This window comes from Sebastes umbrosus, chromosome 15, assembly GCF_015220745.1.
Source record: "Sebastes umbrosus isolate fSebUmb1 chromosome 15, fSebUmb1.pri, whole genome shotgun sequence".
In the NCBI taxonomy this organism is placed as follows: Eukaryota; Metazoa; Chordata; class Actinopteri; order Perciformes; family Sebastidae; genus Sebastes; species Sebastes umbrosus.
This window is the reverse complement of record NC_051283.1, coordinates 31811986-31826962: the sequence shown is the minus strand read 5'-3', so window position 1 is coordinate 31826962 and position 14977 is coordinate 31811986. Positions and strand designations below refer to the sequence as shown.

Sequence of the window (14977 nt, the reverse complement as noted above, 5' to 3'; positions counted from 1 at the left end):
AAGTGAAGTGAGAGTGTTGTGAAAATGGTCGGCAAACAGCGCTTTATTTCACGTACGTATCATAACAGCGGCTTGTATATTCGCCGTCCTCGGTCTTCTGGTTTCCCTTTTTGAATGATGGATACAGACGACCGCGACCTGCTGGTGTGGAGAGTTATTTCATCTCATCAGGCGCAGGACGTACGTTAGTAGGCTGTCGTCTTTACTGTGTGTTCCAGTGCAACTTTTTGGCCAAGACAAAAGCGACGCAACAGGAGGCCTTCATCATCGCTAGTTCTTCGATGTCGGTTAGGTGCGTCTGGGTCTTACGGTGTATTAGTCGCTTGCTTTGACAAAACCGCGGTTATAAAGTAGAGCATCGGATTTAATCAGCTGAGGTATTTTGCTGACAATACCGTTAGTGTTGTAAGTTAGTATCAAGTCTTACAGCGGGAAATACTGTCTTACTCACGGGGGGGAAAACACACCCAGGTCGCAACTTACCGGCGTCAGAGACGCTGGTGAAATCCACTATGGTTCTCCAGGGAAGTGAAGAAGAGTTGGGCTGTTTTTGGCGACACCCCTGACCTTTCCCTTTTCACCATCTTCTTCAGGTCAGACTGCCCAGTTCCTGGGTTGCTATAAAATGTGTAGTAAATATTGGTGATCCCCTGAGGACGAATCCAACTGCTTCATAACGGATTCTTGATCTTTTCTCTGTTGCAACCCGTAAACCGGTGTTTCCACTCACACACATGATATTGCATCATCCAAGTGGCAGGTTGCTGTGAAATGTTGACTCCTCTCTCTTGAGGATCCATTTACATCATGATCTCCATCTCGGTCACTGCACCCCGACTGATTGGCCCGGCTGCCAACACGGCAGAGGTCAGGGTGTCCAGCTGCGATGCCCTCCAGGTGAAGCCCCTCACTACGGGCGGGGGTTTGGTAGCATTTCATTCAATCTGTATCAAATATCAAATCATTTCTTATCAATGATAAAATCCATTAAGGTTGACTTTAGATCTGTAATCACATGTTGTAGGCTGAGAGGCAGAAAACGTTGTTTTTTAATTGATGTTGACGGCTGCAGCTACAAGCTGAGAACGAGATGAGCAGCAGACGATGTGACATGTTGATTAAATATGTTTAATGTAAACTTAACCAAATTAACCCCACGTTGTAGCCTCTGCTGACTTGTACACCTTGTATGTGTACACAAGATACTTGATCCAAATCAGGGCCGTCACAATATCACATTTTCATCGTCGCAGCCAAAAAGAATTCACAATAACAATTTTATCGCAATATCTTTAGAAAATTTGAAAAACTATAATAATGACATTAGTCGAATTTATCTTTCATTTTTCTTATTGTGCATGTTGTCTCTTTTTGGCAAATGAATTACACTCAAAGTACACGTGTAGGGAGGTGGAGAGAGAGTCTGGAATCATTCTATATATATATATATAAATATATTAGAGATGCACCGATACCACTTTATTTCAGACCGAGTACAAGTACTTACATTTGGGTACTCTCCGATACCGAGTACCGATACGAGTACTTCTCTTTGTCTAAAGACCCTCGTTAACAGCCAGCTGGAGGGTGTGAGCGACACACGGCAGGCTGGGGAGTCCCGCATACGAGGCGGTGCGCCGCCACCGGCTCTAGATCGGCTTGGAAAACCCCGTGGCGCAATGAAAGTGAGGGTTGGCGCGCGCCGGCTGAGGTGGGATCCCGGCCCAGCAGGGTCGGGCGCACCACCGGCCCGTCTCACCCGCACCGTCGGGGAGGTGGAGCGTGAGCGCGTGCGATAGGACCCGAAAGATGGTGACGAGAGGTTAACGTCACGCTGCCGCAAAGTGGCATTGGTGCCGTTGTATCGGAGTCGTTTTGCGAGTACGAGCACATGAGCACAGTATCAGACCCGATACCCGATACTGGTATCGGTGCATCCCTAGCATTTTCTTTCAAAATAACTGTATTTAATTACACTGTTTAAACAGGGGATATGAACATTTCATGCATATAGAAGGTTCTAGAAGGGCTGCACGGTGGTGCACGGTGCTGTACGGTGCAGCAGTGGTTAGCACTGTCGCCTCACAGCTGGAGGGTCGCAGGTTGATGAACAGATAGTTTGGCGTTGAAGCGTTCAGACAGCAACATGGATGTAGTCCTCTCCGCTGTGTGTCGGTATGAGATGATCACTTCTTTTATGCCATGCTCTTTGTCTCCAACTGCACACTCCCCCCCCCCCCTCCTCCTCTTTGCCCCCTACCCCCTCCCCCCCCCCCCCCCCCCCCCTCCTCTTTGCCCCCCCCCCAATCACATCCATACCCTCCACCCTCACGCACATGTACACCCCCCCCCACCCCTCAGGCGACAGCAGAACAGGAATTGATTAGTGGCACGACTTAAAAATAGACGACCGGTTGTCATAGCAACACCCACAATGAGCTGTTGTCTAGTTTAATAAAGAGCAGCGTTGTGTCTGAGCACTAGGTGGAAGGTGTGTGCGTTGCTGTGGTAAGATGTGTGTAGTTATCACACTGTTGTCCTGCTGGATGATGTGACTTCTGTACGGAGTCGATGCAACGAAACAGAACACCACCAGCCGTGATCAGCCTGAGCTGCTCCACACAACCAATTACAACTCTGTTGCTATGAGCTCCGTTCTGATTGGCTCTCATTAGTGTCAGAAACTAGCCATATGCAAATTTTGATCATATTCCCAGCAGCCCTGTCATCAACATCCTTTACAGCCGGTGTGTGTGTGTGTGTGTGTGTGTGTGTGTGTGTGTGTGTGTGTGTGTGTGTGTGTGTGTGTGTGTGTGTGTGTGTGTGTGTGTGTGTGTGTGTGTGTGTGTGTGTGTGTGTGTGTGTGTGTGTGTGTGTGTGTGTGTGTGTGTGTGTGTCAGCTGGACCAGCGAGCTGAGCCACTGCCTCCAGTTGGCACCGGGGGGGGGGGTTTGGGTTTCCAGGACATCTCTCCATCTTTTTTAGCACACTGGCTAAAGAAGCCAGATGGTAGCTGCTGGTTTCCTGAAGGACTGTTGATGATTAGCAACAAGGAGTTTCCAACACACACACACATCAGCTTCTCTGCCGTGGACACACGAGTCAGTCAGGACTTTATTTCTGCTTCACAAAGGTGCAGCTGCATCAATAACCGTTGCTATGTATAACAGACCGTTGCCATGGGCGCAGCTCTGATGTCGGACTCTGGCGGACTGTTTTTATGTCAAAATATTGATTTCTTCAGTAAGTAGCTGTGTAATAAGCGGGATAATGTACAGCTAGTGGGTCATTGTTGTGAAAGAATCCCCTTCAGGGTGCAGCATTGCCCTGTCAGTCACAACAATGACCCGCTCGCTGTACATTATCTCTTATGAAAATGATGGTGGATCATCTGACTGGCATTAACATTACTGTCTTTTGAAGGCCGTTGCTGGTTTCAGATAGTGGACATACAGTGGAATCCTCTGAATCTGGAGACTGTGATGAATGTGTTGATACCAAACATGTCATGCTAGCTTAATGGGGAAAGGGGGGTAACTGTCTTTGCTGTGTGGTCCGCGATACCTCAGTGGCTAATGCCCGTGTTATAGTGCCAGGGGGGGGGGTGGTCTCTAATTCATTCAAGGAAAACTTTGCTGATTCAACCAGCTCTGTGTTTCTGCTGGATGACACAAAATGACCGGCGGCGTTGATGGCATGGAGCGAGGCTGGGCACAGAGGCAGAACACATCTGTATGTGTTCTGCCCCGCGCTGCAGTGACACACAACCGGTTGAAAATCTGCACATTTGACCGTTTCATCCCTCGCTGCTGATCTAACCACAGGTGAGGGAGGTGAGTGAGTGGACCCAACAGTCCTCTGCTCTGTAGCTCAGTATCTCAGTATCGCCCTACACTCTAAGATCACCCCATCAAATACAAAGGATTGGATATAAATCCCTATTCTAACTGCATACTGCTCAGATAGGCCTATAGGTTAATTTACGGTCTACATGTTAATTTACCAATCGAGCTGGATTGTGGAACAATAGCGTCCATCAATCTAAATGTGCTAGAGCTGGGTATCATTTCAAATTCCCCAACACTAGTTAGAGTTGAAAGGATTAGTTGATTAATCAATTAGTGGCTCAGCAGCAAATGAATCCGTAACTATATTTAGAAAACCGCCGTGGTAGTAAACCGCCGTGGTAGTAAACTGAACACCGTTCGTTGTTTGAAAAAAGAGTCAAACTACACTGTGGGGAATTAGAACGACCATTTTTCACTATTTCCTAAAACTTTACAGACCAAACTATTATTAACTGGCAGGTTAATAACTGGTAATGAATACAGTCCAATACTAGTGCTGGTGATTGGATACCTGGTTGATACCTGGTTGATACCTGGTTGGTACCTGGTTGGTACCTGGTTGATACTTGGTTGATACCTGGTTGATACCTGGTTGGTACCTGGTTGATACCTGGTTGATACCTGGTTGACACCTGGTTGATACTTGGTTGATACCTGGTTGATACCTGGTTGGTACCTGGTTGATACCTGGTTGATATCTGGTTGATACCTGGTTGATACCTGGTTGACACCTGGTTGGTACCTGGTTGATACCTGGTTGATATCTGGTTGATACCTGGTTGACACCTGGTTGACACCTGGTTGACACCTGGTTGATATCTGGTTGGTACCTGGTTGATACCTGGTTGATATCTGGTTGATACCTGGTTGATATCTGGTTGATATCTGGTTGATACCTGGTTGATACCTGGTTGATACCTGGTTGATATCTGGTTGATACCTGGTTGGTACCTGGTTGGTACCTGGTTGATATCTGGTTGATACCTGGTTGATACCTGGTTGATACCTGGTTGACACCTGGTTGATATCTGGTTGGTATCTGGTTGGTACCTGGTTGATATCTGGTTGATATCTGGTTGATACCTGGTTGATACCTGGTTGATACCTGGTTGATATCTGGTTGATACCTGGTTGATACCTGGTTGATATCTGGTTGGTACCTGGTTGATACCTGGTTGATACCTGGTTGATACCTGGTTGATATCCGGTTGATATCCGGTTGATACCTGGTTGATACCTGGTTGATATCTGGTTGATATCTGGTTGATACCTGGTTGATATCCGGTTGATACCCGGTTGATACCCGGTTGATACCTGGTTGATATCCGGTTGATACCTGGTTGATACCCGGTTGATACCCGGTTGATATCTGGTTGATACCTGGTTGATACCTGGTTGATACCCGGTTGATACCCGGTTGATACCCGGTTGATACCCGGTTGATACCCGGTTGATACCCGGTTGATACCCGGTTGATACCCGGTTGATATCCGGTTGATACCTGGTTGATACCCGGTTGATACCCGGTTGATACCTGGTTGATACCTGGTTGATACCTGGTTGATACCTGGTTGATACCCGGTTGATATCCGGTTGATACCTGGTTGATACCCGGTTGATACCCGGTTGATATCTGGTTGATACCTGGTTGATACCCGGTTGATACCCGGTTGATACCCGGTTGATATCCGGTTGATATCCGGTTGATACCTGGTTGATACCCGGTTGATACCCGGTTGATATCTGGTTGATACCTGGTTGATACCTGGTTGATACCTGGTTGATACCCGGTTGATACCCGGTTGATATCCGGTTGATACCTGGTTGATACCCGGTTGATACCCGGTTGATACTTGGTTGATATCCGGTTGATACCTGGTTGATACCTGGTTGATACTTGGTTGATACCTGGTTGATACCCGGTTGATACCCGGTTGATATCTGGTTGATACCTGGTTGATACCCGGTTGATACCTGGTTGATATCTGGTTGATACCTGGTTGATACCCGGTTGATACCTGGTTGATACTTGGTTGATATCCGGTTGATACTTGGTTGATACCTGGTTGATACCTGGTTGATACCTGGTTGATACCCGGTTGATACCCGGTTGATACCCGGTGCTGATACGTTCTCGCATGTTTACTTGTCATGATAAGTACAACTGTGAACTGAATTCAGTGTCTGTATTCGAAACCGCCTACCACATACTACTGAGGAACAGTATGCAGTATACTGCATACTGCGTTCCAAAACTTGTACCACTATTACAATATTATCTAACAATACAACTTTGATTTAGTTGTTTATGTTAGTTTAAAGTTTAAACTATTTATTCTAACAGCTCATAATGACGTGAGACAAACAGGATCATCAACGAGGGGAGACGGGAAATATAAAACATTCATCCACAACATTTACTCAAACTGCTTTTTCAGTTCCAGAAATAAAACAGAGGACTGATCTCCTGCAGATACTAGAGGAATGTTTAAAAGGGTCATGTTGTTCTGACGGGGCAGGTATCTCTCTGCCCCGTCAGAGGAGGCTCTTTACCTCTCCTCTCTCCTCTTCCCTCGCCTCTTCCCTCGCCACGTCCTGCTGCTCTGTAGCCGGTCTGTGAACGTCACTGGCCGGCTGGCGAGAGAGCTACGCCGGCGGGCGATTGTGGAGCTTTTCAACTCCATAAAGTCAGATAATCACAGCTTCCTGTTCATTTAGAATGGACATTTATGTTGTGATATTTAAACAAAACTATCTGTCAACAAGGAAATAAAACCCCTTCGTCTACAGACCGGTCTCTAGAGAGCTCCAGCAGCTCGCAGTGGTCTGTGAGCGGGACCGCCCGGCTGGCGAGGTGGCGACCCCGGCAGGCACTATAGCTAGCTGTCACGGCAGTTTGTGGAGCTTCTAAACTCCGAAAACGTCGGAACAAATGTTCGATTCACCGTCTAATATCATAAAACTGTCAATATTCAAAATCTACACAGATGACTTCTCTCCTCAAAAATGTTCAGAAGTGAATTTAGTGATGAAATAGCTATGAAAAATGTAAAAACAAGCTGTTGTTGTTGTTGTTGTTGTTGTTGTTGTTGTTGTTGTTGTTGTTGTTGTAACCGTAGTCTGTAGCGGTCCAGCGCTTTGCATTGTGGGATACAGTAGACGAGGTAGACTGGAGATTTAGCTTTTGTTCACATACTGAATACTACATTTTGGCCAAATCAGTACGTAGTACTAGTATAGTATGAGGTAGTACTACTAGTTGTACTACTAGTTGTACTACTAGTACAGTATGAGGTAGTGCTAGTACAGTATGAGGTAGTACTAGTACAGTATGAGGTAGTACTAGTATAGTATGAGATAGTACTACTAGTACAGTATGAGGTAGTACTAGTATAGTATGAGGTAGTACTAGTACAGTATGAGGTAGTACTAGTATAGTATGAGGTTGTACTAGTATAGTATGAGATAGTACTACTAGTACAGTATGAGGTAGTACTAGTATAGTATGAGGTAGTACTACTAGTTGTACTACTAGTACAGTATGAGGTAGTGCTAGTACAGTATGAGGTAGTACTAGTACGGTATGAGGTAGTACTACTAGTTGTACTACTAGTACAGTATGAGGTAGTGCTAGTATAGTATGAGGTTGTACTAGTACAGTATGAGGTAGTACTAGTATAGTATGAGGTAGTACTACTAGTTGTACTACTAGTACAGTATGAGGTAGTGCTAGTACAGTATGAGGTAGTACTAGTACAGTATGAGGTAGTAGTAGTACAGTATGAGGTAGTACTAGTACAGTATGAGGTAGTACTAGTACAGTATGAGGTAGTAGTAGTACAGTATGAGGTAGTAGTAGTACAGTATGAGGTAGTAGTAGTACAGTATGAGGTAGTACTAGTACAGTATGAGGTAGTACTAGTACAGTATGAGGTAGTAGTAGTACAGTATGAGGTAGTAGTAGTACAGTATGAGGTAGTACTAGTACAGTATGAGGTAGTAGTAGTACAGTATGAGGTAGTACTAGTACAGTATGAGGTAGTACTAGTACAGTATGAGGTAGTACTAGTACAGTATGAGGTTTAGAAGACAGGCGGTGTCTCTGGAGGAGAACTGACAGGCAGCCTGTGTTATAAACAGGAAGTGGAGTTTACCAGACCAGGGAGGGTCTAAAGACGGATGCTTGCTGGTTGCATTGTGGGAAATGTAGGATCCAGTGTTTTTGGAGCTTCACCTACTGTAGTCAGGATAGTTCAGCCTTCTGCTGCACAGATTTAGAACATTCATTTTTAGATATGCATGTATGTATAAAGAAATGTTAAACGTTACTCCGGTTCACCTTCAGACATGCACTAGCTCGCCAGCTCTGCCCTCTAGAGCACGAGCACGCATCCATGGCGTGCACGCAGACGAACGGAGCACTGGACTCCTCGCTGTCTCACCCGGTAGAGGAGCCGGTCGGCAGAGTTTCAGGTGCTATCAGTCCACCTGACGAGGGCGTCTTCACCCTACAGGAGCTTTCCACGTGCACTGTCGTTGTTTCATTCAGAGAAAATGACTTTCCTTTCCCCGCCATGATATCTACGTGCGCGCAGCATCAGCCTCACGTATCCACCGTACCGTACCGTACCGTAACGTACCGTACCGTAACGTATCGTATCGTATCGCTCTAGATGAGCCAGATATCGTCCTGGATCGTATCGGAACCATGGACATCTTATCGTGTCGTTGTAAAAACGTATCGTTACACCCCTAAAACCAAACGTAAATAACCAAAGATGAACTAGTTGTTCCTGTGAGAACTATCCAGCCCGTTCTAATAAACCATTGTTCCGTGTTTAAGTCTTTTAAATGTGTGAATGTGGACTTCCTGAATCCAGTTTCTTTCTCTAACCGTAGCCCCCCTGCTGTTTGAACGCAGGGTTTAGTAACGTGGAATAACAATGATTTCAATCCCAGACGGTCTGATCAGAGTCTCTGTAGCTTTACATGATATTGATTTTGGGTTCAAGGTCCTGCCAGTTGTGTGCCACGGCAGCCATTTTGCACCCATCACCACCATTTTGACGGTAGGATTAATAGACCAACGGAGACGCCGGGTGATTCACAGCTTTCACAGCACCCCAGCAGTAATTGCACTTTTTTTTTTTTTTTTTTTTTGTCTTTGGGCAAAGATGGTGAATCCAGAGCCGGCTGACACCGTCTGGCTCCCTGCACCTCGCCGATAAGCCCCACAATCCACCGATGAATCTAACTGTTGAGAAATGAAACGTGCTTCCCCCGGTCGTGTGTGTGTTTAAACAGCAAAGAGTCCAGGAGGAGGAGAAGGTGGAGGTGGTGGTGGTGGTGGTGGTGGAGAGACAGAAGGCGGACTGGGAGGAGTGGTGGAAGTTGCATCAGCCAAATGAATTGTCGTGATGCAGATCGTGCGTGAAATGAGCAGCAGATTCCACAGAGCAGTTTGGCCTTTATTACCATTTACACTACAGTCAGCTGGCAACGGGCACGTTGGGCAAAACGCTGTTAACCTGGTGCTGTTGAGCCGCCACGCAGGGACAGGACCGGGCCGGGCTAACCGGGGCAGGAGAGGAGTCTTCAGCGTGACAAAGGCCGCTGGTTTAATTCTGAGGAGGACATTTTAGCAGCAGCCGTCTGATTGACAGGGCCGTGCATAAAGAACATGGTGTGTGTGTGTGTGTGTGTGTGTGTGTGTGTGTGTGTTGGGGGATGGGAGGAGGGAATTAAGAGTTGGCATTACATCAGGAGAGAGCTGCCATCTCTGCCTCCTTTCTAGCCCTGCACACACACACACACACACACACACACACACACACACACACACACACACACACACACACAGCCTACACACAAAGACTTGTGCGAGAGGATAGCGCAAAGATGAAGAAAAAAAAATCTCTCAGTGTATCTTGGCTGTGTCACTCCTTTATTACCCCCATACACACACACACACACACACCCATGCGCACACACACACGCCCATGCACACATGCCTACACAGGCTCCGTATCCTCTCCTGATTGGCCGGTGTAATATTAACAAATGAAGCTCTCTCAGCTCCGGCTACATTTATAAGGGGCCCCTGAAAGTAAGCATGTGTTTATTTTTACAGTGAAAGAGGGGTGGGGGGGGCGGGGGGGAGACGGAGGAGGGTTTGAGGAATTGGGGGAGGGGAGAAGAGCAGGGAGGGGTTTTCTTTGTGGTACTATACAGCTGGATCAGGAGAGAGAGGGGGGGGGGGGGGGGGGGGGGGGTGTTGGAATGCTGCGCTGTACGTGGACGTCTGGACGCTTTGCTCTTTATGACATCTCCTTGGTCACTCTGGCAGTACGGTGTGACCGGTGTGACCCGTGTGACGGGGCTTCCGGTCCCATTTTTTGATAATACCTGCCCAACTTTGTCTGGGCGTTGGGTTTCTGAAAAGTGTGATTAGGTGGAGCTCCGTTCGCCCTCTTATCAACCTCCAACCTGGTCTCTCTCTCTCTCTCCTGCAATGTCTCCATTTCTTTTCTTTTCCTTTATTGCATGGGCCTGGCAGAGCGCCCAAAGCTGGAGGGGTGGGGTGAGGAGGAGGTAGTGGGAGGGATCGGGGAGTCGGGGGGGAGTGTGTGGCTTGTGTAGCAGCTGACTGAAACAGTCATTATATTATGTAAAGGCAGGCGGCGGCGGCGGCGGTGGCCGGGAGGAGGAGGGAGGAGGAGGGAGGAGGAGGGAGGTGGAGGGAGGTGGAGGGAGGTGGAGGGTAAGGGTGTGTGAGGTGCCAGTTTGTGACGCGCGGCGCAGGGCCGACCCTGATTGGCTCATCAGCGGCCGTTCTCCGTTGGTGCTTTCTGGCTCATTAAAGGTGGAGGAGGCTCGGCAGAGAGGTTGCAGGGGCTCGCTGCTTGTGTTATTCTCTCTCTCTCACAGCAAATGGAGGCGACGACCGGGCTCCGCCGCTGCGTCACAAATTAATTAGAGAAGACTAAACAGTGGCGGGGAGGGCCCGTGACCGTGGTGATCATTAAGACTCCTCCCTGTGTTAAAGATGCTGCCGTAGATGGTGATGGATAACGAGAGACGTTGAGGACTGAGAATGGAGAGATTAGAGCGGTGGCAGCCGCGGCGCCGCGATACACAATAGATGAGGGGAAACGATAGAACGACACCAGCAGGAATAATCTGCTAATAGGAAGCTGATTAAGTGATAACGGGCCAATTAAAGCTCCGTCTGAATAACGCTCTCTGACGATCTGCCGTACAGGACAGTTTTTGCCAAATTCCTTGTTGGTCCAGGTGTTGATGCTGCCGTGGTGCAGTGCTGGAAATCAGAGGATCCATTTGCATGTTGTCTGGCTGCACACTGTCTGTTATAATGGAGGACAAGCCTGCACACACACCTCACTGGTACCACACAAATACATGCTTTAACTCCACAACTACACAATCATGTCAAGTTGACATGACTGCTGAGTGCTGACAGTTTCTGATGCGTCCTGATGAATCATATCTGACGGAGGATTTGGTGTCAAAACCAAATGCAAAACAGGGCTATTTGACAATGTTTCGGATTTAAACTCAACGCTATAACGCAGTGGTTCTCAAACTTTCTACACCATGTAAAGAAACCCAGATTGTTGCCGGGGTCAAACAGATTCTGTCAGACGTAACCTCTATTTTATCACTACATTAATTTATAGAAAACATACTGCACACTTATTGTTCAGCATTTATTCTACTGAACATCACTCGTTGAGTTGTTGAACCGTACAGGACTGACTGTTTTGGGTAGTAATGTTTCCATTAACACAACTTAACAAAACAGAGAATCCCCCAGCATGCACTGCAGGTCCTAAAAGCAGGGAGGTTAGCCTACTGTACACAGTACTGTACTTTGTTATTGTCATCTATAGTGGTTGTTTGCATAAAAACACACAATTCAAGTGATTATGATTATTTAAATATTTGCTTTGATTAAAAAAATTTTGGCAAGCCGTGGCCAAAGTGTCACCGGGGTGGACCGTCCTCAGTGCGCCCCAGCCGCGTCGTGCCCCCAGGGCGGGGCTCGGCCCACGTAAAAGGCACCAGGGGTCTGCGGCGATGTCGGAAACCCACCCGACCCATCTTGAAACACGGACCAAGGAGTCTAACGCACGCGCGAGTCAGAGGGTGCAAGCAAAACGATGGCGAAATGAAAGTGAGGGCCAGCGCGCGCCAGCTGAGGTGGGAGTCGGGCGCACCACCGGCCTGTCTGGCCCGCACCGTCGGGGAGGTGGAGCGTGAGCACGTGCGATAGGACCTGAAAGATGGTGATGAGAGGTTAACGTCACGCTGCCGTAAAGTGGTATCGGAGCCGTTTTGCGAGTACGAGTATCGGACCAAAATGGTATCGGGTATCGGTGCATCTCTTTGTGAGCATTTTGGTCGCAGTCCAGAGCCCTGAAATGCCAGATCCATCTTCTTCATATTGTCACTTGTTGGGGTTGATGTTCTGTATTAGAGCCACATCTCAACATCTGTATTAGAGCCACATCTCAACATCTGTATTAGAGCCACATCTCAACATCTGCAGTCAGAGTTTAAAGAAGAAGGATTCTAAACTGACAGGAAGTGATTCTCCAGCGAGTGTTTCTGCTTGGTCATTTCCTCCTATAGCTCGTGCTCTGCTGCAGCATCTCCATTGGTTCGCTGCTCTGGCTGCCCCCCCCCCCCCACCGTGCTGAATCTAGTCACATGACCAAGTTAACGCTCATAAGACTCGGCTTGTTGTCGTCCTTACAAAAGTCTTCCTCGCTGGTATGAATCACTCGCACGCACAGAAGCATCAAACATCACTAATGTATTTGTCACCGTCATGTACGGAGCTATCCAGGCTATTCTTAGCCCGCTGTGTTTAACCCACTTCCATCTGAATGAGCTCACAATCAGCTGCTCATATTGTTGTCTGCTTGTTTCTTCATCCCTGTTGCATCCTGGCGTTTCACTGCACTGACCCTCAGGTCACTGAGGTCATATTAGAGGAGTTACAAGTCTTCATTTGACTCAGGTGGTGTTTGATATGGAACGCTCCCCACTGCGCCTCGTTGCACAGCGTTAGCAGAGGGACTGGACCACCGTCTGTGTGTCTGTGTATCCATCCAGCAGGATGTCTCAATAAGAACAGATGTCATGGTCCGTAGAGGGTGAGTCCTAAAGATGTAGGTGACCCCCTGATAATGTACCTGACTGTATATACATACACATACTGTATATATATTGAGGGTCGTCTCAGTTGGCTCTTCAGGCTGATGCATCGACTCGGAGGAGGGAGGGGTCCACTGGAATATTTTTATCCATATGTCATATTTTTTAGTTTTAATAATTTGGCCTTGGCGGAGGTTATGTTTTCACCGGCGTTTGTTGGTGTGTTTGTCTGTCCGTCTGTTAGCTGGATTACTCCAAAAGTCCAACATGGATTTGAAAGACATGTTTTGGAGGGGTGGGGGGGGGGGGCACAATGAACAATCCCTTAGAGTTTGGTGGCGATCCGGATCATGATCCGGATTCAGGAATCTTTTTAAGGATTCCGATCAGCCTGAGCATTAAAGGTCCCATATCGTGCTCATTTTCAGGTTCATATTCTATTTAGTGTTTCTACTAGAACATACTGTCTGCCTGAATATACCTGTATTCACTGTCTGTCTGAAACGCTCCGTTTTAGCGCATTTCAATGGAATTGCGTTGCTAGGCAACAGCTCGGGTCCATGTTTACTTCCTGTCAGCTGATGTCATTCACATCCACTGCAACAGCAAATAAACTGAGACACATTTAAAATGTTTGCGTTTAAAACTGTGTAATGGTCTAAATATTGTATATTTGTGACATCACTAATGGACAGAAATCCTGACAGCTTGTTTCAAACGCACAGTTTCTGAATACGGGCTGTGTGTTTCTCTGTATATATTGAGCGTTTTGATAGTTTAACAGTATTTATATAAAGCACCTAAACCTGCTTTATAATATAAAAGACATGAAAATCTCACTTTTTACAATATGGGACCTTTAAGACATGCGCAGTGTAACTGATGATGCGTTGATGACGCGTGACCCCGCCTCCTTCTTCTGAGAGCAGAGAGATCCGTGTGTGGAGAAAAAACAAAGTGGTAGATGAGGGGATGAGAGACGACGTAGTGTAACGTTATACAGACATAACAAGACTGCTGAATGAGAGAGGCATCCGCCGATACGTTACACTGAAACACACCGTGTTAATAAGAAGCCGACCACCTCGCGGTACCGCCAGCTGGGAGCTGGGATCTGTCGTTAAAGTCACGCAGTAACGTCAGTTTCCATCACAGGATTCAGGTTGTGATCATTTACAGCCTGTCGTGCTGTTATCCTGCGTTACTCTGCGTTACTCTGCGTATAATGATGCAGCGAGAAGCTTCCCGAGTCCGTGCAGAACATCTTACACTTGTGCAGACACGGTGAGGAAACTTTCCCACCGGTTAATAAACTTGTGATGACAACCGGTGTTACCGATCACACCGGATGTTTTACTAGAAGAGATGACGCTCAATACATGTAGAGCGTTAGAGTTACTTTGATCTTTACTGTTTGATGGCGGTGTGTCTGGCCTCTGTGGGTGAAGCCGCCCTCGTCGAGTGGACTGATAGCGTCTGAAACTCTGCTTGTCGTCCTTAAATACAAGGTGCAAATCCTCAGTATCCATACAATCGATTTTATATCGATATACGTCTCCGATATATACGATATATAACTCCTGCATATAATGTCATATACGAGTTATTCCTTAAAGGAGTTGGCTACTTGCAGAACACATTTTAGTTTAAAAAACATCTTAAAAATATACAATTCTCCGACGCGTTGGCCCGGCGGGGAGTCATCATCATACACTGGCGTTCCTTAATAGGAACTTTACTGTATGAGTTGCGTGTGTTTGCAACACGGACCAAAGTTGTTGTTGCACCTCCATCTGTTGGATGTTTGCATGAATAAACTTAACAGTGACTTATCTACTTGGAGGAAATAATAAAGAGGTGTGGAAACGGGCTGTTTTGTGAACACGTGTGACAACGACAACATCAACAAGCACGACTACATTTAAAACCACTTTGTTACGAGTTAATGT

General features: G+C 47.0%; 1 protein-coding gene across 2 annotated transcripts in view; it reads left to right on the top strand.

The window, feature by feature from the left end:
* gatad2b (GATA zinc finger domain containing 2B) overlaps nucleotides 1-14977 on the top strand; it is a 42701-nt gene that overhangs the window by 12461 nt on the left and 15263 nt on the right. The window lies entirely within an intron of this gene.